This window comes from Temnothorax nylanderi, unplaced genomic scaffold (assembly GCF_030848795.1).
Source record: "Temnothorax nylanderi isolate EJ_2023f unplaced genomic scaffold, tnyl_v1.0 TNYL_tig0001_pilon, whole genome shotgun sequence".
NCBI classification, from domain to species: domain Eukaryota; kingdom Metazoa; phylum Arthropoda; class Insecta; order Hymenoptera; family Formicidae; genus Temnothorax; species Temnothorax nylanderi.
Genome location: NW_027249063.1, coordinates 302,769 through 328,448, shown reverse-complemented (window position 1 = coordinate 328,448; position 25,680 = coordinate 302,769). Strand labels below are relative to the sequence as shown.

The 25,680-nt window shown below is 44.1% G+C and overlaps 1 protein-coding gene and 1 long non-coding RNA gene across 12 annotated transcripts in view; one reads left to right on the top strand and one right to left on the bottom strand.

Moving 5' to 3' along the window:
- LOC139767958 (uncharacterized) overlaps nt 1-25,362 on the bottom strand; it is a 47,872-nt gene extending 22,510 nt beyond the window's left edge. For 2 of the 4 annotated variants that reach the window (XR_011717267.1, XR_011717260.1), the window contains exons 1-2: nt 24,951-25,362; nt 53-585 (exon numbers count right to left, since the gene is read on the bottom strand). This is a non-coding gene — a long non-coding RNA (uncharacterized lncRNA). The remainder of the gene's footprint in view (nt 1-52; nt 586-24,950) is intronic. The other 2 variants (XR_011717258.1, XR_011717271.1) reach the window with 1 other exon arrangement.
- LOC139769164 (adenosine receptor A1) overlaps nt 1-25,680 on the top strand; it is a 164,592-nt gene that overhangs the window by 84,648 nt on the left and 54,264 nt on the right. The window lies entirely within an intron of this gene.

Here is a 25,680-nt window from a genome sequence, read left to right as displayed (position 1 = left end):
TAACATTTCATGTAATAACAATCTAGTAATTGCAGTAATTATAATTAAGTACCTATGTGTTGAAAGCTATAGTTGGGAGCGCCATTCAATCCTCATTGAAATTCGACGTGTAGATTTATGTTCGGAGAGATTCATTCGGCTCTCGAATACACAGTTTCAAAATGCCGATTTCGGGCATGAATGGTCGAGTTCGTTCGCTCTTGATGACCGTTCCCATTACAGCGGCTGGCATTCGTTTGCTCGTGCCCGATCGCCCGTGTTCGGTACAGTATAAATGCACCTTTGGTCGCCGGAATACTTGATGCGCGCACATCTATAATTTCACGCTCGCGTGTCACCGATCCGTTTCATTTCCCATCGAGCTATCATCCGGGAAGAATATTCATCATACTCGACGCCACTCGCCGCGTCAGGAACTCATCATCAAGTTCTGCCAGCGTACGTGGTTCAATCATTCACACTGTCCGTCGGGTTAATGATAATATTCCGTCTCTCGCGCGCAGATCTGTCGCGGTGTTTGCCCTCGCAAAGCCTCGCATAGTTATACGCTATGCATGCGCAATAAGGCTATAATCACAAGGTGACCTGAAATCGCCGCGAATGATACATCAGAGAGATTATTTGATTAATATGCATATTTAGTGATTTTGCAATTCGCCATTATTTATTTGCAAGTCATACAGAAGCAATATCTGAATTAAACAGCGATATGGAAATTGGAATATATATGTTAATATCTTATTATAGAGTTGTTAAAGTTAGACGCAATGTCGTATTATATGGTTATCACTTGTGAAACAATATCGTTTGATTATTTTAACGCAACTCACATAGATATTGGTACGAGCATCGGTATTGCTTACATATCAATAAAAAAACAAGTAATTTTGCAGCTACAGTTTATACTACATTTATTTTACATTTTTTTGAGATGGGGAATAATTTTAATTTTACATTGCCGTGAGGCTATTTTTATCCCTTACGCAATATATTGTTTCTAAAGCAGCGACGAGCAGAACAAATTATCCTGAAAAATGAAAGCAACACACAATTGTAGTTGCACTCTATTTTCTCTACGCCCGGTGTCTGCGGAAGTTAAAAGTCGAAGTAACGTCTCTATGTTCATTCCCGTTTCTTGCTCGTAACAATAATTCTTCGCGCTCGCGTCACAGGGAATCCGGATACAAGAAAAAGCACGAATTCCGGCGCGCTTGGTGCACTTTAAGCTACTCTCCGACATGGACGACGGTAAGAAGCGACGCGATACGAGCCGACGCGAGACCGGTGCGATTCCGTGGCGCGCGCTCTTCCACGCGCGCGGCCATTTTTCACCTTCTTCTTTCCCCGAAACTAGCCGAAGAAATCAGCGGCGCGGGCGTGTGTACGCTATCGCGATTCGAGGCTATGACGGCGCGCCGCGTGCGAGGCATTCGAGACCGATTCGCGAACGGCGAAACGCGCGGGGATGTGGCGCGCACCGATAAGACGGTCCTCTCGCTCGTGTATCAAAGTACGACAACTTCATAGCCCCGCCGACCGTAAGTCAGGCCATTATCTCCATTATTGCCATCTTTTTTTTTCACAGACGAGGTATATAAATAGCCCGCTTGTACAGATAATAGGCGTATCCCCTTCCCTCCTTTCATGCGGCTAGAGGGAGAGACAGGGAGAGACAGGGCAGCCCCGTAAGTCGGGGGCCATATAATCCGCAAACATCTGAATTTATGCCGTCGACATTACGGTTGAAGAAGCTTGCGAAGGCCGTTTCATTATCGTCGTCGTCGTCGTCGTTTCGATGTTTTGGAGTTTTGGACCTTCGTGGCACGCGCTTTTTGTCCCGCGCGTCATTGTCTTCCCCTTTCGATAAAACGCAGCGAATGCTGTGAATGTAACGTGATACGGGAGCCGCGCTTTCTCTCCGGCGTGTCCATTAAAGTGGATATTGTAATAAACCGGTTTAGTCGCCTGTGCCGCGCACGGAGGCTGGGCACGGATTTAATCGGCAGGCATCTTAATTCTATTCCACGAAGCCAGCACCCGGTTAGATCGCCGATCAATATATTATCGTTGCGATTGCTCGACAAGAATTTACAGGGCCGAGACCGAGGATGGATTAATCACGGCAGTTATCAGTTTGAGAAGTACATTTCAAACTGATTGTTTCTCCGTGTGTAGATAGATGTAATATTTTTCGGTTCTGTCGCGAATAAATCGAATTTGTTTTTAGCCGATTTTTGTTTCAAACATTTACAGGGGTCTGCTTGAAACGCATTGCGCGTTAAGTACTTTAACAGCGGGCGAAGTCCATTCCAACTAATTGCATTATCTGCGGCGATATATATAGATTAACGTACAGTTAGTAGCGTTAAATACAGACTGCAGTTATTTTATTCGAAATCGACGGCGGTAGCGTATTTTCACGTACCACGTCTTTAATTAAATAATGAGCTCATTAATTTTAGAAACACTAATCACAACGACGAATTTTAAATAGAAGTTTTTTATAAACTTAGGAAAAAACAAAGCAACAACTGATTTAAGGTAGTTCGATGATGAATGGCCGAAGTCAAAACAATGTTTATGATTTTTTTATTTATATGATTATAAAAAAATAGAATAACGCATCGCAAAGCTTCGTAACGACGTAAAAAGACCATTAGTAAGTAATTTTTACGTTGTAGAATAATATTTTGCCTGAAATAGATTAAAATAAAGTGTGTGTTAACGCGTCGCTTGACTAGTTTTCAACTTTAATTATTAATTTAAAAAAAACTGTACGGTGGATGGTGTTCACCTTCAACTATAGGCTTTCTCACAGTGTCCTCTTTCCATCGATATATATTATTCGGACATTTTTGGCAAAAGATTTTTCGCAAACTCGTGTTATTCATAGCAAACTATACCTCTTTTCCTATTAGACCAATGTTAAAATCATTAAAACCACTTAATTTTGAAATTTAATATCTTGAGAACGGGACGGTGAATTATCTTTTTTCTGGGCTTAATCGATTCAGGAGAGTTCCTTCTTTGGATATAAAAAATAAAACCTATCACTTTTGGCAAAAGATGTTTCATCATCGAACTACCTTAATAACAAGTTTTATTTGATACATAATTTTAGTGTAAAATTTTCAGTTTTTAATGCACAAAATCTTATTATACAAAATATTATAAAATTCTTCTATAAGTATCAATTATACCAGATATAATATTTGTTTCATTGTTACTGGTTAATTACATCGCAGAAATTGTATAAAGAAATTATCAGGTGCTGATATAAGTCCGAGTAACTTCATATCTATATACTTATGTGTATTTATACTCATACAGTAACTCAGAGTTTTTATAAAAAATATAATTTTGCAGTTTAAAATAATTTAATAATATACATATATCATTATAAATAACAACATATTTTCTCTAACAATTCCGTCAATAATCGAATAATGCGTCCCTTTTTTAAATTGGTATTTATTGCAGTTTCTGCATTCGTTTTATGGCACTCGTCCTGATAATAATTCAGCTTGACCGAGGCGAACTAAACAAGCGAAGTACGGTCAAGTTTGCCCGTAGAAATCGCTATTGAAATATTGGCGACGTGACACGCCAATTGTTTTGATTTCCACGTTTCTTCGTGGCACGCCGGAGTTTTACCAATGCAGTCTCCCGACGTAGCACCGTAGCCTTCCGTCGCGTCGTCGCTATTCAGCTGATGCCGCAGGCTTCGTCCGACTTCCGAATCAGCGGACCGCGATGTTGCCTACGTCGCGTCCCGCCAATTATTCAAATTCCCAAGATTTCCGCCTCGCCGGTGGAAGACGGCAAATATTGACGAAAAATATCAAGCGTTTCCCTGCCTATCGAGACGCGGCGGTGCGGCGCGGGCGTCTCGTCCGTTTCACTGCGGAAGCGAGGATCAGCACGTCGCGTCGCGCGTCCCTCGATCCACATACAGAGAGAGGTGAATCCCCCCCGCCCGTAAAGAGTCCCTCGTGGCGACGGCATCGGAATACGCGTCCGAAATTCCAACCAGAGAGGCTTCTGGTCCCGGCCTGTCCGCCCGTCTGCCCGTCCGTCCGTCCGCCCGCCCGCCTACCGATTTCCTTATTATCGAGGGATTCGCGACACGTGTGGCGTAACGTTAGCGCGGCGCGATGCGGTGCGACGCGACCGCAACCGCGTATGCACATTGCACACGCGGATCGGGGAACGAGAGCTCACAGGGGTGAGCTCGTGGGAACATAGTCGCATGCGGTTCGATCGGCTCCGCAATGGACGTGCTATCGGCCTCGTTGTCCACCGCGCGCGTCCGTCGTCATGCCCGTTTTGCATTTCGGTCGGCGCGGCTTAATAGTCCGCCCGCCACCGCTCGACTTTATTCTCATGAGGCTCGCGCGTTTCCTCGCACGCGATATCTCTTCGCGTTATACTCATCCTGCGTCCGCTCGTCCGCCCGTCCGTCGACGTAAAAGCGCCCCCCGATGACTTTTAACGAGGCATCTATATGGCGAATCGAGGCCGAGGCCAGGATGAATCGGCCGCTCATGGCTAATTTTAGGAGCTTCGTGTCGCTCCTGGGCTTTCGGCAATGCGATCCTGCGCAAAATCGATAAGCGTTCGCTTACAGGAAAAGCGGATGAAAGCGAGTTGTCACGCATGTGTGCTGAAAGTACAGTTTTTAACAAGTTTTCACGACGATCGTATCATATTTTTACACTTACAATAGCTGTATCATAAATACAGTCCAAGTTTCTTTTTGATGGAGAAGAGAGTTGCCAGAAAATCATCTTCATCGACCCATGAGTTAAAAGAAGAAAGAACCACTTCTGAATTTCAATCAAGGAGGATATCTCGGCAACAATTATTTCGAATGGCCGTAAAATTGCCATATTAAAATGTCTGGCGAATCTATTTCGTGATCTTTCTTTGCGGCTTACGTTAGGGTCAGACCGGTTTGCGGTTAAGACGCTTTAACTTGTCTCTGAAATCCGTTTAGGATTCTTGTTCGTCACGAAGAAGTCGCTGAAATGTTTCTTTAGGGTTCGCTTGTTCAAAAAGAAGTCTATACGTGCCAAATACGAGCGCGCTATCGTACAAGAGAGATTTTAAGTCACAATTTTTATCACTACTGCGCTTATTCCCACTTTTCGTATCTATTATCGCATATTTATCCTTTATTAACGTCACGGGGTCCTTGCGTTTTACTTATGGCCGCATGTAACATCTGTTACGAACACGTTTCGGCGGGACACGTTGCGGCCGGTGTAACAACCGGCTGTGATCGTAAATCACGCTTGCATGATTCAAAATCAGTGATTTGCATGGCGAGTCGATTGCGTGCGAGCATGAGGGGGCCCCTCCGCGCGTCGCTAATTCAAAAGTCGCGGCGCGGCGGTCGACCGGGCCATAATGCTAGTGTAAGGAACGCGAGAGAGAACCCGGCCACGAGATTTCGTTGAGTTATTACGTGCCGAAATGCGACGCGCAAAGCGGCTTTGAGGGGTTCCTATCTCCTCTCCCTTGGAGGGAGAGAGAAAGACGGAAGCACAATTTGCCGGCGGACGAAGAAGAGGCATCGAAAAAACGAGAGTAAAAGGAAGATCGTGAAATCACGGCCACAAATTACAGTTGCCGATATGAAGGGAACTCATCATAATTTGCGCAGAGAGAAATCCAACGGTAATGATTGCTTCCCCGGACGTGCCTCTTGAGCTTAACGAAAACTTGCGGATGCGCGAGATTCATGCGAGATTTCTGCATGCCCGGGAATAAAGTTAACCGCGCGTGAATTTCATTCGGAATTGGTGGATAAATATTTGCACCTCGAGACGAAACAGATCGCAGTTTACGGAGAGGATTCTCTATTTTAATCTGTAGGTAACACGAGGAAACAGTGGCATATCTGTGATAAAGAACGATCGGACATTTTAGCAAAATAACGAAAGAATTGTTCACGTACGCTGTACTTAGAATTTGATATTTTTTACAAATTTTAAAGGATGGTACACGTTCAAGCGTTCTCTCTCTCTCTCTCTCTCTCTTTCTTCTTTCTCCTCTTCCCTATCTCTCTATCTATCTACTTGCCTATCTATCTATTTTTCTTTCTTTCTGTTCCCGCGCTATTTTGTCTTTATTTTTCTAAATAGACCGCCGGCAGTCTGTCGGCGATTCACGGAAGCGACGCCCATGGTTAGCATAACAGGAGCGCTGTGTATTTTCCGCAAAAATCGAGCTACCTCCTTGCTATACCTATGTACATGTATACATATATATCTATCGCCTTCCTTCTCTCTCACGCCCGTTATCCGGCATCCAAGGTGCTTCTCAAATTTCCTCGAGCCGGTCGCGCGCAAAGTAAATTTGCTCTATGCGCCGTGTGCAAAGCAGATTCGTCCTTTATCCGCGCGCCAGACACGAGATTGCCTGAACCTGAACCATCGAGCGCGAGCGAGCGGCAGAAAAAGGGCTAAGGAGGATGAAAAGCGCGCGCGCGCGGACATTACAAAAATTTGTTTATGACGGCGCGTTTCAGCCGACACGGTAATTAGCCTCGTAGAAGTTATTTCAGAGGCGTCGTGCCGTTTGACTGGCGTAAGCGAAATATTCCCCGGCTTGTGCCCGACGATGCGCGCGGCTTTTAAGGCCACCTCTTCTCTCTATAGCCGCTTTGGCTTGGAACAGCAGCCGCTCGATATCGCGGCGCTGACTTTCGGACCTTCATCGCCGCCTTGTCAACGCTCTCCCCGACGCCTACGATATTAAATTTCGCGTCTCTCGCGGTAGAGGGAAAGAGGTAAAGAGAGAGAAAGGGAGATAGAGAAGTGGAGAAAGAGACAGATAGCGAGAGGGAAGAATCGAGAGATAGGCGAGAGAGTAAGAGAGAGAACGTGGCCTCTTTTCACGCGGGACCGATACATTTGCCCCGAGCCCCCGGAGAACGGAAGGAAGGCGTAATGCCGCGGTGCTTTTAAGGCAGCTTAGAAGGGCACGACGAACACCTTACCGTACTCCCACGGCTTACGGCTTACGGAGGGAGCTCGAATGTTATATCAACGGGATTTCGTTTTCAACGTCGCAGCGCAGCGAGCGTAAATAAGAGTTTCTCTCTCTCTTCCGCTCTCGGGAAGTCGCGTGGGACCCAAGGAGATGCGGCATCGGGCCGCGCGCGTTTCGTTCGCGCGTTGTCGCCGTCGCCGTCGCCGTCGCCGTAGCCGCCGACTCGTGCGTACGCTCGCAGGAAATGCGGACTTTTCGCGGATATACCGTACTTCGGATACGGTAAACACGGAGTTTGTGTGCATGTTCAATGTTGATACAAATCCGGACGGAACTGTCGCGGCAATTTACAGTTGATTTTGTACTACACGTGGTACTGTACTGTTTACCGTAACCGAAACACGATATCGCAAAGACTCCCTAATGACGAAAACGTTGTGTGGTGCGTTGGTTTCGCCGTGGCGACATGTAGACCCGTGTGTGTGTGTGTGTGTGTGTGTGTGTGTGTGTGTGTGTGTGTGTGTGTGTGTGTGTGTATATATGGGCGACGATTGAGGTTGTACCACCGACCGAGCGTGAACTTCAGTGGGATCGGGAAAAGCTTTCAAGCTGCTTGTGAGAATTTGCGCGCGAGATACGTACGGAAATTAAATCTGTTTCGCAATATAGCGACATATAGATTTCGATATATATCTAGGGCAAAAGACAAGCGTCAAAGCGCAGCCGCTTATATCCGAGTTTCGTCACGTACGTTCGTTCGTTTCGTCGCGTATTTTCTAATGTTAATTTTATTACTTATGATTTAACGCTGGAAAGATGCATTTACTTGCACCGCAGATTTTAATGCACGCCTCCGGCCTATTTAATTGTACACTATTTAAATTGATAGCGGTAGCGATAAATTTATGCGGCTTCTTACAGTGGCAATTACCGCGCCTTTATATGCAAGCAATCGCATCGGCGCAAAGACGAGTTTCTATACGGAGGTAGCGCGCTGCTGCATAAATTTCGCCGGCGCTGTGTATAGGGGCGCGGAATGATATCGTGGCGCTTAATTATTCGTTCCCTTTGCTCTTCTCCCTTTAGTAAACGCTAATCAAGTGCCCGTGAAAACCAGTCTGGATAGACGTCACAATTATTGCAGACAGTGCGCCGTGGGCATTATGGGTAAATTGATCGAGTACGTGCTAGCGCGCCGTGGAATTATAGTAATTATTTCGTCTCTAATGCAGATGATAAGCGAAATAAAGGAGACTGAGCAATTTCAGCGAAGCGATATCTATTCCTCAGATCGAAGTTGGAATAAAAGTAAACGTAGCTCATAATGGAATAATTAGTTCGCCACTCGCGTAAAAAGTATAATGTAGCACTTTTAAAAAGTTGTTATTGTAAATCGAACATTAAAAAGGATATAAATTCTTAAAATATCTTATATTATTATCATACTTTTTTTTCTCTCCCCCCCCCTCTCTCTCTCTCTCTCTCTCTCTCTCTCTCTCTCTCTCTCTCTCTCTCTCTCTCTAACAATCATATGTCAGTTTTGTTATTTGTCATAAATCTTTATGTGAAATATGAACCGTATGCTCAACACAATCATAACGCAAGGAATTAATCAAATTATAATTCTCGTTAAAACAAAAATAAGTTTTGATATTTTGTCATGATATACTCTCTAAAGATCTAAATTTTACTATTAATTATATATTGATATAACATTTAATTAAGGTGCTCTATATGTAGCGAAATGACAGAACTGTCTTTGGCAGCAAGGATTAGTTCCTTAATTAATCATCTTAATAGAGTATATCCGCGATTAACCGAACGGACCGATTTGACACGAATAAAAGACCCGGGTGTATTTATTCTACGATTTATGGAGTCGCGAAGTCTTACGGTAACGCTTAATCGATTCTGCCGTCGTGATTACCGCGTCCGGAAACGTCACAATGCTGCCTGAGCCGGGCTAATTACACGGTCGAGCAACGTGTCACGAGTCAGCCCTTTCTATCGCATAAATCGTCCGCTCTAATTACGAGCAATTGCACGCATCGCGAGTCTCTCTCTCTCAAGCTATCGTTTGGTTTTCGCTGTTTATAGCCGGTTTACTTTACGCCCGGTATCGGCAGCCGCTACACGTATGTAGCTATTGTTATCCACAACGAACGGAGGCCGATAATCCCAATTCGTTCCTCGAATCGGAAAAACGCATCGCGTACGAAGGAGACGCAACGTCGTTTAATGGCTCTCATTCATATGTAAAGCCGCAATCTCACGTCAATACACGACTATCATACACGCAATTAATGCGTATGTATGGTAATAGAGACTTGAACGTCTTGCTTGAGTGAGCAGATCTGCTATTTGATCGTCGTAACAAGTAGCCGTATAGAAAATCCGGGCTGTATTCGGGTTGATTGCATATAAATGAGGTGGCGCAAAGCCCCCCGTTAATTCTCTATTTTAATTTAATTAATTGATTTATGCACCATGTAATTATCGCACGCATTAATTTGCCCCGTTGCGATTCTTTGATTTAAAGAAATGAAGTAATGGCATTGTAATTATGATACACTTGCTGTATCATAATTATCGTGTAATCTCTCGTCGTTGACAATCTTACTCTCGTTTTTCTTTGTTTGTCCTTGATGCGTGCGCGGTGGTAAGTTTTTATTTTTCGAGTTAAGGCAAGAGCATTAAACTGTCGCGCAGCAATTTTAGTGTTCCGCGGAGATGGATATTCATGTCCGTTTTTCTATTCAGACCGCAGTTTGCAATGGTTCACTTGAGCGTGAGGAGAATAGCTCGATAAAGAAACGTTATTTCTTCAGAAATTATACGTTAAAGCAAAATCAGCACTTGCAATATACTCTTAATGGTATCCATATGCTTATCACGTCATTTTTTAATATGATTGATCGCTGTGAGAAAATCTGATAAAGACTAATACGATTTGCGTATAACATACTTCATGTAAGACAATTTGCAAGATAACTTGATAATTTTCCGCGGTATTTTTACACGAGTCCGTAAAAAGAATAAATTCTAAAATTTTGCGCCAAAACATCAACAATCCATGAGAAACGGTACATGCAGAAATTTTACTCGTGACACACTTACGCCGTTATCGTACATGATGGATGATTTATATATACGTCGATATATATACATCATGTATATATCAACGATAACTATAAATCACAGTTGGCTTGGACGTTTTGTTACAACTAATGACCGTTGTTATTTCGATTTCAATCACGTGGGAGTGCACCATTTGCAAGAGCGGTTTCACTTATGCCTACATATCCATTTCGCGTGGTCCGCCAAGCACGCGGGGTTTTATCGAGCGTGTCTGAGAAGCAGAAGGCGTCGTAGGGTATTTGCAACAGGAACTGCAGCGAAACGATGTTTTGACACGGCTCGTAGATTCAGTCAATTAACACTTTTCCGAGCGTGTGCTTAGGCCATTTCGATCCGACACAGCGAAATAGCGAGCGCAAATAAACACCTCCGCGATCCAACTTCGGCGAGGCGAAGAAGTTCGCTATACGAACGGCCTTTCCAGCTGCCTTTCCAACGACGTGCGAGGTGCGAGGTGTCTTGAAAACAATTCCTTCTTGGACATGTAACGCTGAGTCAGGATCAGACCGCCCGATAAAACGCGGCCCCGGCTGTTTTACATACAGATCTGATAGCACTTACTTGCGCGTTGATTGATGCGTGTGCACATTAATTGCCGCATTATCTCGTCGCGAAGGAGGAACGATTTGAAAAAGCTTTTAATGCCTCCTGTTTTAGGATCACGGGCAGCTCGGGCAAGAAGATGCATTGTACATCGCGAGCGGTTTGTTGTTCCATCTGCTTACAAATTCGCCGTCCTCCGCGTTATGCACGTATGCTAATGAATGCTTGGCCCCATCGGAGTTTTATACCGGGCAGACGAAACTCGGACACCCCGAGAGGACTCTATGGGGCATTCAATGCGCTACGAGAACCGTAATCTTCTTACATACGAATGCATTATATATTTAGTACTCGCTTTCTCGCTTTCTCGCTTTCTCGCTTTCTCGCTAATCTCGGCTCAGGGTTTTCCTCATGCGTGTGAACGTGCATTAAAAGAGACGGTAATTTACTGAAGCGTTTTGCAGATAGCGCGTGTTGAGAGATCGGTTTTCGCCTCGTAACATCGCAGCTGACTGCGCATACTGGACGGCGTAATTTATTCCAAAAATAAATTCCCGATCCTCTTAGAGAGGATCATAAAGTGCGCGTCGTAACGGGTGTCTTATGCGGCAGCACGGATTTACGTGCGGGCGCGAAATGATTGACATGCGTGTACGGCCAGCCGTAGACTGTTTATGCCGTCTTACGCCGCGGAATACGAAATACGGCGCGCGCGTTTTTGGAATATATGCCGGTACATTATGCACAGCCTGAGCGATGACCCCCGTGTACCGAGGGAAGGCTCTAAGTTTACGTAAACCCATGCCTCCCCTCCCCTCTTCCCTCCCCGCGATCTAAGGGGTCCAGAGATTACCATCGTTGCGCGCATAAGAAAGTCGGTTCCCGCGAAACAAAGGTGAAACGTGATTTACATGTTGGCTCTGGTATATCACGACATTTGCATCGCCTGTTTGCTTCGAGTCTCGTGATAAATAGCCCTGCTGTTGCAGTAATGCTTAGTCCATCGTACATACGTATATACGCGGCATCTTTTCAATTCGCGCAACTATGATCCAAATTTACGTACCGAGATTTATCTCCGTGAAGATGAAGCCGGCGGCGGGCGGCTGATTTATCACTTTTTTTTTTACGAATCGATTATTCTGACGATATTGCTTACACTGAAAGAATTCTGCCCCCTTTATTATGCAAAGCTGTTTCTTCATATGTTTTTTTGTGTATCAAAAAAAGCTCTCTATTGCGTTAAAGCGTATATTTGTGATTTACAACATATCATGTAAATATGTTAATCACGTTGACACTATTCAGAATCTTTAGTTAGAATTTAGAGATTTGTGTGGAAGAAATATTCTAAATAGATATGAAAAAACTCTAAGGACCACTTCGACCAAACTCCAATTAACTTAATCGTTGATTAAAGGGTTGCCGACATGACAAAGTAATTAGTGTGACCATTTGTATTTCTGGCGATATAATTGTCCTAGCCGACCTAGCCCAATCTTTCGTTACATATCTTTCTTTTCCACAATACACGAAAAGATATGTAACGAAAGATTGGGGATTAGGACGATTATATCGCCAGAAATACAATTGGTCACACTAATTATTTTCTCATGTTGGCAACTCTTTATAATCAACGATTATGTTAATCAGAGTTTGGTCGAAGTGACCCTGAGACGTAGAATCACGAAAATTAAGATACCTTATTGTGTACGGTCGTTAACGTTTGACATTTAGACGGACGACGACTTCCGAACATCTCTCTTCTCATTGACAATTACGAGACGAAGGTAAAGGCTGAACGTCAGGAACAAATATATTGTTCAGGCGGCGAGTCATGAAGGATTAATGGCGAAAGGTATCGTTTGTATCTTCGTGAGCTAACTCGATTTGATATTCGTCGTTACTAGTACGAATATGATTAGGAATGAAGAATACGACGCTGATGGCCGGACATTTGTAATTCAACGTGTATGGCGGTTAATAAATCGCTCTGTTGGTGGAGAACGAAGCGCCTTAAAAGTCGCAAGTCGCGGATCACGAACTTGGCTGAGTTGGCGGTCGTTAATATCGCACGAGAGAGGGAGGGGGAGGGTGAGCTGCAAGTAACGTAAAGAGATCCAGATACTTTACTGTCCAAAAAAGGCGGCGCGGCGCGTCGTTGTGCATTCGCCAGTGCATCGTAATGCCAGGAAGCGACGCCGTCGTCGTCGCCGCCGCCGCCGCCGCCGTTGCCGTTGCCGTTGCTCAGAATCCATAGGGAGGGTTATTCGCCCGTCCGGAATATTTCTCGTTTTGCGGCGTACATCGCCGCCGTCGCCGCTGCCGCCGCCGCCGCCGCCGCCGCCGCCGCCGCCGCGCCGTAGCGGCCAAACTCATTGCAATTCAGATCGCGTAATTACATGCGCCGCGGCGGACGACATCTTGCCGGCGATGCACGCGCGTTGCCGCGCAATGTGCAGTCGCGGGAAAATATAACAAACGGGAGATTACTGCCGGCTGTTTCGTCGCGCCCCGCGCCTCGAGGGTCTCGTGGGACTTTCGGAACTGGCGTATCTCATATTCCGAATTGCGTCGCGCGCGATGGAGCGGGAGCGAACCGAGCGTCATTAGTAACCCTTGATCTTTCACCATTTTCCTTTCCCTAATTACGTAATGAGTATTTATGTAATGGAATTTTTTTTAGCAAATATGATAGATTGTATGTACAAAATTTTTTCCGATATACATTTCACGTTATTATGATATTACATTACGTAATTATGTACCACTGACGCCAGAGCTTAACCCTTAGCCCGCATACGTTTTTTTGGCACCTTTACGCCGCCAACCTGGGTCGTTTTCGTCCTGACGTTTTTTTTTAGTGTTAAAGTGTTACAAAAAATCTGAAAAAATTCATGGAGGTAATTCAAACCTTCAATTTGAAGTATCAATCATAAAATTATAAACAATTTAATTTTTTCACATAATTTCAGTGGCGTTCTCTCTACCCGTTTTCAAAAGTTACAACTACATTTGATTTTCGCCCGGACGAAAACGACCCAGGTATACGGGCTAAGGGTTAAATATTCAAAAGATTTTATTTATAATGCAAATTAATATTTATAAATTATTTAAAGAGTCATATTTGAAAAAGAAAAAGAATTTATATTCTTACATATTACACCTTTGCAGGAAATTATTTTGTTGTAATGAAAGTGCGTAATGTATCGGTGTATCCGGCATTTTACGGTGCATTAAAAGACACTAGTAACATAACTCAAGACGGCTTATGTAGGTATCGCAGACCCTTAAAAGAAGCGCGCGTTCCATTTTTTGAGCTCAGCTCGTAATAGCATTGCTGATGTCGTGTTGGTAGCAACGACCTTAGGGCTCGCTGTGTTGCGCACGTAGCAGTGTCGCCGAAGCCCGGCTCTAAATTCCGAAGCGTGTGCATCCTAAGCTCTCCAGGGATAATAGAAAGTTAATGGTCCGTCTCGTCGTCGCTCGACTTGGCTAGCGCAGTTCAGAACGTATTGTGTTAGAGGGACACGTGCCTGCCCTTTCATTAATAGAGAGTGACTAATTTGGACGGGAGCGTCTTGGCAACGATATAAAGAGGCCGTGGCTCAGACGTAATTACAAGAAAAGGAAAAATCCTTTGTTGCGGAAACGCTTCCTACACGTATTTCGCGGATTCCTAAACGCGAACACGTTTACACACGCCAGTCATCAGCGCGAGTCAGCGCTTTTACGCGCATTCGCCGATCGATACGCACGTTTTGCAATAGCTTAACGCGACGGTTACTTAAGTTGGCGTTCGCTCTTTGCGCGATAGACGGATAAACAGTCTACCCCAAAGACTGCGGATCTCGAGAGTCAAGTGTATTCAAATTTCGAACTTCAATACCATAGCTCCCATAGCTGGATACACCACCGATCGGCCGTTCCTATATATTCATCGTTATTCCCTTACAATTCGAGCACAATCGGAGTGCGGCTAAGGGGGTGCGCCCGTTACCGCAACCGGCACCGCGTCTCTGATACCGGAATACTCATCTCACTAATAGTCGGAGCTTCCCTATCTTCTCCACCTCTGTTCCCAGGCTCGATTGTGAATCGCGGCCTAAGGGCGAACAGATCCCTCTGATCTCCGGCCGCGATATCAAAGTATGCCGGGATATAATGCCTGTCTCTTTCGTTCCCGCCTCTCTTTCTCCCTTTCTCCACGCTCGGATGTTCGCCCGCGAGGAGATGGAAACGGCAAAAAATTATAAAACACAACCACGGCGACGGTAAATCGACGTTTTCCTGTTCTCCCGCGGAGAGAGAGCTCGCTTAAGCGTGAAACGTATCTCCGCGTATTTTATATTCCGCACGGCTCTCCATTTATTCCCGCCCGTTCGCGCGAAGGTGGTTGCTAGACATCGATTTTACCTCGATCCCCATCTCGACGCGCGCCCGCCGCCGCTCATAAAATGACGCGCGAATAGAGAGAGGAAACCTGGGAACTAAGCTCGGGAAACTGGGTCTCCGCGATATGCCGAGGAATATGATGCCGGCGAGATTGATATTTCTTGCATGCTTTATTTTAGCTTAGCCTATTGCTTGATCATTATGTCGCGTGAAGACAATATTACGCAGTGTCTTATTGTTAGTCGCGACATTCGATACAAAGTACGTACTTTCTTTCTGACTTTTTTAATGCACGATACGTTACTTTTACGAATTCACGATTTATCATGTGCTTGAATTAAATAGAATTTTTATTTAACGAAATTGTTACTCGCTTCACATTTTCGAATTATAATTATAAAATGTATAATTAAGAAAATCATCATATTATTCTGCCCTGTCTTATGGTCGGGTAAGTCGGATAAGAGAGAGTATAAATTCAACGGCCAGTTGCCGGTCTGCTAGCGTTACGTAACTATTGTAGTATTATTGTCTGGAATTAATTTGATCCGCTGTGTATGCGTGGCGACGATGTCTCACGGCCGCATTGTTCCTTATTATTCGCGGTGTTGATAAGAGACGCTCGCGTGTAATATTCTCGCTCACTGGAGACGGACGATGACTTCCGAATGTCACTCGTATCTCCTGCCTGTCTGCGCCAACGCACTCCTCGGTGCATCCAAGACCCAAGATGCGTTTATTATGAAAATAAGTGTATCCAGGGGTGGTCGCGGATGTTCCGCTTGGTAATAGCTGTTCCTACTATACGTCGGCATCTCTCGGAAAGCGCGGAAGGCGGCGGTGGCGAGGACGCGAGGTCGGTTGGGGGGGGGGGGATAAGTATCCGTGAATGCGCCGGCTACGGACACACGGAGGAATCGTATGCAGTGGCGTTTTCACCCACGCTCCATCCCCCGTCGTAGTGTTGGTGTCCCTTCGACCCCGGCAACGCGCGTCCGCGCGCCCGCGCGTATCGCTTCTATTCCATGTCGCGGTGCTCTCTCGACGTACTTCGACGTTTGGAATGGGCGCGCCCCTTCGGGCTGTGCCAGCGGGATCGCCAGAGCGGATGAAATCGTCGACTGCGATCCGGCGATGTGTTTCCCGATAACGTTAAATCGTCCAGCGCAAGGGATTCCTACGGAATACCGGCGGCGGAAGCGAGCGATGGATATCGTAAAGCGGGCCGCATGAACGATAGCCCGGTGAGATCTCTCCGCAGAACCGAAGACTCTCTCCGCGTCTCTCTAGGATGGGAATTCGCGATAGTGTGCCCCGTGGTACCGCGCGCGTCGTGCTATCAATTTCTGGTTGCTGACCGCAAAGTATTTCAGACGCGTAATACTTATTACTCGTACGTTTCCCGCTCTCGCCTTTAGTTCGACGAGATTAGAGTGGATTACATTTATCGCGTGTCTTTCGAGATGAAAAAGTATCGCGTAAGAGAATATATCGCGCGAAGGAAGTGCAGAGCGAAGATGCAGTAAATAAAGGATTATACAATGAGGAATAAAAGCAGGATCGTGCCGCGAATTGTACTTATTGCTTGTAGACATTCTGTTGCCGTAATCTGACATAAATCCAAAGAGTCCATTATATTTATTGCATGCTTTATAACGAGAAAAAATATCCTATCGTGGAAAACCTACGTGTGAGATATATACAAGAGGGATATAAAATAGGTATAGTAAATAGAGGATTACATACGATCGATAATAAAAGCCAGAAGGAGTGTTTGCCAACTTTCGTATTCGTGAACTATACAACTTCTTTCCATCTACCTGTTCTTTGATCAATGTGAAGCTGATTTTAACAAAAGTCTGAGATGATTTCTTTGACGAATTCTACAGCTCAATAACAAAGCCTTATTCTTCAGTTAATTAATTGTAATTTAATAGAACGTTATTTTGAAGTTTAATTTGTCGAGATATTCAATATTATTTAATTAGAAAATTGTACAAAGGAAAATATAACGCTCAATTAAAGAAGAGACAAAAAATTCACAAGATAAAACGATAATGTTAAATATATATTACGCGTTATGATATGTGTATAATATTTAAAACTACACGACATGTATTAAGTGTTATCTAAATATTTCTGTGAGTAACGTAACAGTGTTTTTTGAGCATCTGATTAGTCGTATTCGAGCACTGTAATTTTCAGATCAGATTTTGTAGTCTATCACTTTCGGAAGACGACAGAAAATTTTAGATTAGATGGTACGAGTTTAGGAATATGTGCATATATGTGCATATATGTGCATTTTGTTTCATATTCCAATTTTATTCTGGAGATTCTAGCAGACACATTCTGGTATTATTCCTTCTATTTATGGGGTTAATAGAGGTTATCATGAAGAATTTCTCGAAGTAATGCGAGACTACCGTTTCGGTTTTCTATGAATAGCTACGGAGTACGATACTTCCGGCTGCGCCATTCATACCAGAAAATAGCACATCATTGCTGCAAGTTTAACCTTTAAATGGAGGCACTTCGAGTGAAGGTACAAGATATTCTTAGCTTTGCAACCGTTTGTTATAAATAACAAAATTATGCAAAGAAGAATATAGCGCTCAATTAAAGAAAGGACAAAAAATTCACGAGATAAAAGCGATAATATTGAATATATATTGCACGTTATGGTATGTATATTGTATATCATATTTAAAATTATATTACATGTATTAAATGTGTGTTATCTAAATATTTCTACGAGTGATGTAACGATGTTTTTTGTGCAACTGATAAATCGATAATATTCGAGGATTGTAGTTTTCAGATCAGGATTTATAATCCATACCTTCCGAAAGACAATAGAACATTTTAGATTCGATAGCATGAGTTTAGGAATAATGTGCACTTTTTTTGCACATTATATTGTCCAATTTCATTCTGGACTCTAGCAGAATTACGATATAATTTGTATATACACATTTGCTAGATCTTGCAGTAAAAGATATTTCCTATTTATAATACATATTAGAGAGATATATTACACCACGTCATCTCATTTCTGACTTCCAATTTAATTAACTTGTTCGACGAAACAAGTCTTGTAGCACAATATTTTTCTCGAAAATGTGGTCTCAATTAGGCCGAGTTTGCTAATGAGCGGACACGCGAGGCATCTGTTTATGACGTTAAAACTCATGCGTACGCGCCGTGCCTTCGCCGTATTCGGCAAATGTCCCGCGAACGTTCTAACGAAGACCGTGTACTTTTTACTCTAATTGCCCCTATAAAAGTGACAAATCCGCACGGCAGCCCGAAACTTTCTCCATTGGCCCGCTGCCCTGGCCAATACCCAAATATACCTACTTCATTTACGGAGACGCTCTCCACACTGAGGGCGAGGGGGCCCTTGCCGCTCGGTCCGAATATAATAGATAAACGTCTATTCCCTCCCTCCCCCTTTCCTCCCTACCTTTCGGGCGGGCATGCCGACGACGGAGATACGCTTTACGTTCTAAATGCGGGCCGCTTAGATATGCGCAATATCTGCGACTGGCGCGCGATTTGTCTCTCCGGCCGGCGTGGCGGCAGTTCGGAAAAAGAGCTGGGATTGAATGGATATATAGCCGGCTCTCTCGCCGAACCCGGTGCATCTATCTGCATGCGACGCGAGACGACGAGTTCACGACGACGCGGGGAAAAGCGAGGCGAGGCGATGCGACGCAATGCGAGGTGGCGCGATCGAAAACTTTTCCGGATTGCATCATGCGAACGATAGGGAAAAGAAAAGGAGGAAACAGTCTGCGACCGTATACTTATGGACTCCCTAACATCGGCACTTTAACCATCTGCACGAAAATCTCCATCCGATATATTTAATCTTTGTGACTTGTGACACTTTTTAGTAGCCTCATTTCTCATATACGCGCAAAACAAGGCGGCAGGCATATGCGCGATCTTTTTCTTGTCGTTAGTTAGGGAAAATATCTCGACGCTGGATGTAAAAGTTGAAATATACTCTCTAACATAGGTCCATGACGCGAGACTTAAGTCCGTCATTGTTTGTAAATTCTATTACTTTAAATTTCATATTTATAACAAAATTTTATGTAAATCGTGAACTTAATCGAATCTTGCCCCGAGGTTCCTGTACAATTAAAGAAAGAAGCATAGACGAGTGAAGAAAAACCGGAGGCCGCTTATCGACTCTGCAGCATCCCGCTGTCTCGCGAAGAAATATGTTCTCGCGAGGCGACGCGGCGCGGAGATTTCGGAGCGTGAGTTTTTTGTGCATCTAGTCGGCCGAGATTTTTTGTAGATTACGGTCACGTCGTCGGATCTCGCTTTTCCTCTCTCTCTTTCTCTCTCTCTTTTGGAGAGTGTCGCGAAGGTTCGCGCCTAGCGAAATGAGAAATGTCGCGCGTGATGACGACCCTGTATTTTCTCCGATACGACGCCGACGTGAGCGCGAAATAACTTTTGAAGGAGAAACACTGCCGCTCGGCAAGAGCAACACGATCGCGGCAACAAAATTAACGCGCGGCACGATGTTTCTCTGTCTCCAAATCTAAGATTAGCGCGCAGAGGAGAACTGCAGTTTCAATCCGGAAGAATTCGCAGCGTAAATACGCACTAAAAATACGCATTAAAAATACACGTTAAAAATACGCATTAAAAATATGGATTATAAATATGCATTAAAAATACGCAATATACGTTTTCCGAATGACGAATACATTTTTTTCGTCACTATTTTTGGGCAGGAGATGATTTCTCTGCAAGAGAAATATCTTAATAGCAGAATAAAAAGACAAACGGGTTGTTATTTAACATTACGCTCTTTGATAAATTTGGGATAAATATGTGTTTGATTAAAATTTAATGAATCTAATTACGAAATTGCTTAAAGAAATTGTGGGGAAAGTTACGCTTTATAACTTAGCAAATTAAGCTTCATATAAATGGAAGACAAGAAGCTCGTTCTTCGGCTACTTTTGGGATTATAATGTTATTTATTTCATGGGAGAAATTATGGTTTCAGATTAAATTTCCGAGAGGTTTAACGTTTACTTATTCAGAATTAATTCTGTAATACCGAGAGCCGGTATTTATAATTATAAATTTCGACGCGCGGATTTTACATTCGCAACACAATATCTGCTGATACTGATTAGATATAATTTTTTATTTATAAATAATTCATACAAATATTATTGTTATGCTCCGATAACAGGACGGAAATTGTCGAATAATTATCTTTCTATCTGACAAAAAGATCATGACACATAAAGGAAAATAAGATTACATTTTTGTTTTTATAAATAAGGTAGCGAATTTTTTGACGTTACTAATGTACGTATAGGCACAAGAGTTGTGTCTCTCTCTCACACTCACGTTGCCAATATTCCACGGTAATGTTGGAGTCAATATACCCGATGCATCGTGAAAATGTCGAATCGCGAGAACCGATGTAGATATCGAGCGAGAGCGCCCCAAGCGCTTTTTGCATGTCCTACTGTCAGCATCAGGAAATTCAATTCGCGAAATTCATCCGTCGCGCGAGACGAAGTCGGGGTCGAACGGAAATTCTTACAATTCTCCCGCTGGCGGGGGAGGGGGAGGGGGCGGGGGAGAGGGAGGAGGGGAGGGAAGGAGGCGCCAAAGCGACGGATTTGAAAAATCTGTTTTCGCCAACGTGCAGGTGACGCCGGGGCTCCATTCTCCCGGCCTCGGAAGACGTCCTTTCTCGAGCCGAGTGAAAAATCGCCATAGGAAAATCCTCGGGGGATCACCCAGACGTCCGGGAGTTCTTGCAACGACGACGACGACGACGACGACGACATGAATCCGTAATATTTACGACGTCAGCGCTCTTGCCGTGAATATATGAACTCGTCAATGGTGTATTTACGCTGTAATCAAGCGAAAATATCACGAACGAGTCGATTGAATTCCTTTGTTCTGCTGCGTCATCCGTTAACCGTAGGAAGCGCGCGAGAAGAAATGGTTCTCTCGCTTATTTCCGACTCGTGCAATATTGCCGATATCTAATTACCAACTTTGATTTATACCCCTTTCAACATCCTCGCTGTTCCTCATTTATTAAGTGTTGTATATTGAAGTTAAGTTTAATTGACTTTTACGCGCCCTCGGAAGAGGTATAACGGTGAAAAATTTCGGGGAAGATGAATATCTTCTGAGAAAGTAAAATTGAAGAGATCCTTGAGAAAACGGGAACCAAGCGCTATTTTTCAGTAATTCGAGCAAGTAATAAATTAAAAAATGTTATTTATTTGGTAAAATATTTGTACTTAATAATTACATATATCTCTTAATATAAGTTTCAATTTCTATCGCTTTTATTTTATTGATACATGCAGAACATATACATGCAAAATTGTTTATAAAAATGTAGTTAAAAAAGTTAGTTTATCACAGTTTTCAATATTTCTTTTATTAATATTGAAAACATAAATATTGACAGTGATAAACGTAACTATATTTTTATAAACAATTTTGCATGTGTGTGTCAATAAAATAAAAGCAATATATTAATATATCGATAAACGTCTCTCAATATCATCTTTAATTTTACCTTTTTTTCGCCAGAATTAATCTTTCGTCGATTTTGCTTATACAGTTTATCGAAGTGCACTACGCTTATTCAACGAATATGGTATCAGTATCGTATTAGCCCTATCTTTTTTCGTGGCTCAACGATTTTTCTCTCGTCCCATCATGCGATTTCGTACAGTTTTCCCAAACTTGCGATTCGCGCACACGCTCACCGTCGACGTTTTCCCTTTTTTTCCCCTCCAGCTTTTAATCACTCCGCACCGATTTCTGATATTCAATATGACTTTCGCACATAAGCAAATATTTGATCGGGTCTGGTCGGCGAATCTTGCCTATCTGCGGGATAATTCTCGTGTATTATATCATTCCGCGGTTGGAAAATTGGAAATCCCTTCGCGCGGATCAACTTCGGGGATCGACTTTCCATGATTAGGCTTATGCCAACAGTCGTTTGCACAAGGGCGCGGTTGGTCGCCGCGGGCGCTTTCTCGAATAAGCTCGGAAACGCGCGAGAGCGCGATAATTATTTCAGTTTCTTTCATCGGCAAGCACTCTCGGTAATGAGAGACATTCTCCCAGCAGGCGCGGGTGTGCATATACGTCATCCTCGCTCCGTCTCGCACGTTTCGGATGGTCAGCATTTTAATCCAAGCAACAGATCAATGTGATGTCACAAATTGTCCCACTATTATCGGTTTTCGATGTTCCATTACGAATTCCAACACATTTGACACGTTAGCAATCCGTTGTGACCTAGTTTCCCGTATTTTTCTCATAATTACGAATTTCCGGAATTGCTAGAAACGGAATTGCTTTACACCTTTTTATGCATTATTATTTGAAAGTAAAATTAAGAAATTACTTTGTAACGCGACTTAATGATTTTGATAAGCATATAAGATTGAGAGAACTAACCGATTTGACTGTCGAATATATTAGAGCTTAAATATATGCTTATTACATATGCGTATCCGCGATTTTAATTCGGAGCAGCGCGTGTTTCGTGAGGCGAATATTCGTGAGATATAATGCTTCGGCCGCGCCAACCGGCCCTTTCATGATCGCCCTCCCTTTCTTTCCCTCCCCCTCGTACATGCGATCTTTCTTCTGGTTTCTCGGCCTCGCGCGCAGCTACCCCCTGCTCCTTCACATCCGCGTTCTCCTCTCGATGGCGGCATGAAAACAGGTTTTGTCACTTCGTGCAAGCGCTGCGTCCGTTCGCGCAGGGGAGCGCGAGGATATGTGCAGATTAAACGACACGTTAAGCGCGATAGGCACAAATGGACGTAGTCACATGACTCTCCTGTGTTTACGTGTACACACGTACGCCGTTGTATGACGTTGTATATAATAAGGCGCGTGCAAGAAGATCATTGCCGCGATGCTTCTCCGCGCGATGTGTCCTTCCTCCCGGGACTTCGTAAATCTGGGCGTCCAGGGGTCTGTTGCTGAAAGCGCCGTGTTATATGTCTCACGTTAACTGATCCCCAAGTGTAGGAGGTTGTTCGCTATATCGCAACGGGATATTTGTTATGCGCGCGTACGTATGGTACGAAAACATCCCGGTTATAACGCTACTATCTTCGCTGCACGTCGCTCTTTATGCGGAGAGGTAATAAATTACACGGGCCGTTAAATGGAATACTAGTATGTTGCCATAACATAAAATTTTATGTATTCCCTTTTATAGCATTATAATAAATATTACAATAATGCAACTTGATTCTATATGCACGCGAAATTGTATATTATGAGAAACCAGGGTTTATGTATTATGAGAATAATTATAGTTTCCTCATTATCTGGCTTAAGGATGATGCAAAGTCACAAATTGGGAATCGAAATGTCCCAAAGCGGCTACCGCATTGCGATGTCGGATATTTCCCCTGTACTTTCGTCAACATTAGCTTTTATACGCCATTTACCTCGGTGCCCTAATCTCCATTTTTATTACTTTATGCATTTCTCTCGCGAAGGCTCTTAAAACACTCCGCGGCTCCTCGGTGTATATATATAACAAATGTACCTTTCCCTTTATCCTGTTCCACTTTTGATAAAAACGACGCATAAAGCAAACCGTATTATTTTTAACTGCGCTCTTGGATAGACATCGTTATAGCGGCAAAGTACACTTATTTAAAGACAATATTCGCGCGTGTACATAGCGTAAACCTAAATGGCGCGCATGCACTCGGAACTAACGGAAGGTTGGAGAATCCTTAAAGTAAATGCGCTCGCGGGGTCGAGAACTTACGAGCTTGTTGTTAGTAACTTCAGACTCGGTTTGCCGGGTTGTTGTTCCTCGCGGTTTCGCCGCGCCGCGCCTATACCGCGAGCAACGTTGGCGGCGGGACAGATCCCGCGGGATGTTGCCGGAGGACTTACGGGCTAAGAGAATTCGACGTTAATGATCGTAGGGGAGCGACCATTTCCCGCGCTCGCCACATAATTGCTGCCGTTGCAATCATTGTAACGCGGCAATACAAACGAGGCTAGAGCGCGAGAAGAGCGGACGTGCCCGCGCGCGGGACGAAGGAAATGCATATACACGTGCAGAGTCGCGGCGGAGCACATAAACGTGGCGTTACGGGGCTTCGGGCCCGGTCGTTGTGCTACTACGTTCCGGGGGCACGAATTATGGGAGACATTTGCGCGGTAGTTATCGTTTTCGGGTTATTAAACCATTTATCTAACGCACAGCGAGCTCCTTTAAATTCTCGGCCAATGGTGCCATGGTGCTGTGCGCGCCGCGCCGTGGCGATCTCGCCCTCGCCTCTCTCTCGTCATCGCCTGGTTTGAAGATTAATATCTATTTATGTTGGCATCGAGCGCATTTCACTGCACATTTTGCCTCCTCCGATACCATTCTGGAGATATTGGATAATACAATTCGAGGTAGGGACGATACGCCGACAAAAGATAAGATTCAAACAACGCACGGATACGCTTGTGTGTGTTTACTTTCGAATAAAATCATGCGAGTCAATCGTCGTCACTTGCAAATATAGTCTTTCATTTAGCATTTAGCTGATTTAGCGATATCAATCAATTTAAATATATTTGCGAGCAACTTGCGTGAAAACTGTCGCGAAATGTTAACAGACTGTTAATGTGAAAAAAATAGTCTTAAAAAACAAATATTATAAAATTTGTTTTTATGTTATTGTAAATGTGATCTTTTTACGCGAATTAACTTTTTGATATTGTTTTATATTAATAGTTTAAGAAGTAATTACGCTTTAAACATAGTTGTAATAGACAACTTATAGTATTAACACCGCCATTACGATAAAGTTTGTGATATTTACCTAACGTATATACCCAGCACGCGTTCGGCACAAATATCCATTAACATTTTGCGCTCGTGGAGAAGCCGCATTCAATGTATCGAAGATTGGTGTGTCGAACCATTAAAGTATTTGCTGTCGCTGCGAGCGAAGTGACATTTGAAAAACGGAATTTCCGCGATTTTTATGACTCGGCACTCTCTTGGCAACCCCCAAATATATTTCCAAATAAAGCTTTCACCACTCTCCGAGCTACGCTGCTGGCTGCCGCCGCGCCGCGCCGCGCCGCGCCGAGGAGTAACAAAAGCAACAACGCGTTTCTGCGACGCGCGATACACGAGAGAACACGGTCGCGTCGCGGCTGTTCCCGTATTTTTTCCGCGATAAATCCATCAGCGTCGCGGCGCGATGCGCCTCTCGCATGCTGCGTACATACACGGACCACTCTCCGAAGTAGCGGACGAGCAATATTAAGAAGGGGAACGCGTACGCGTTCCGAGAGCGGGCTGCGAGGTCGGAACTTTCCGCGCGTTAATCTCGCATACGTTGCCCCGACCCCGACCCCGTTTCTTGTCGCTTCAGCTGGCGCTGCGCGGCCCCCGGCTCGACCGGGAATATTTGACGTTAATGATTATAAAGTAACCGGCACCCTCCGCACTCATCGGCTAATTGCTCCGTTTTAAATGCCTCGCGACGTATGCCCGCGATGCCCCATCGCACGGTGCGGCGCGTCGCGGCGCGCGGCGCGACG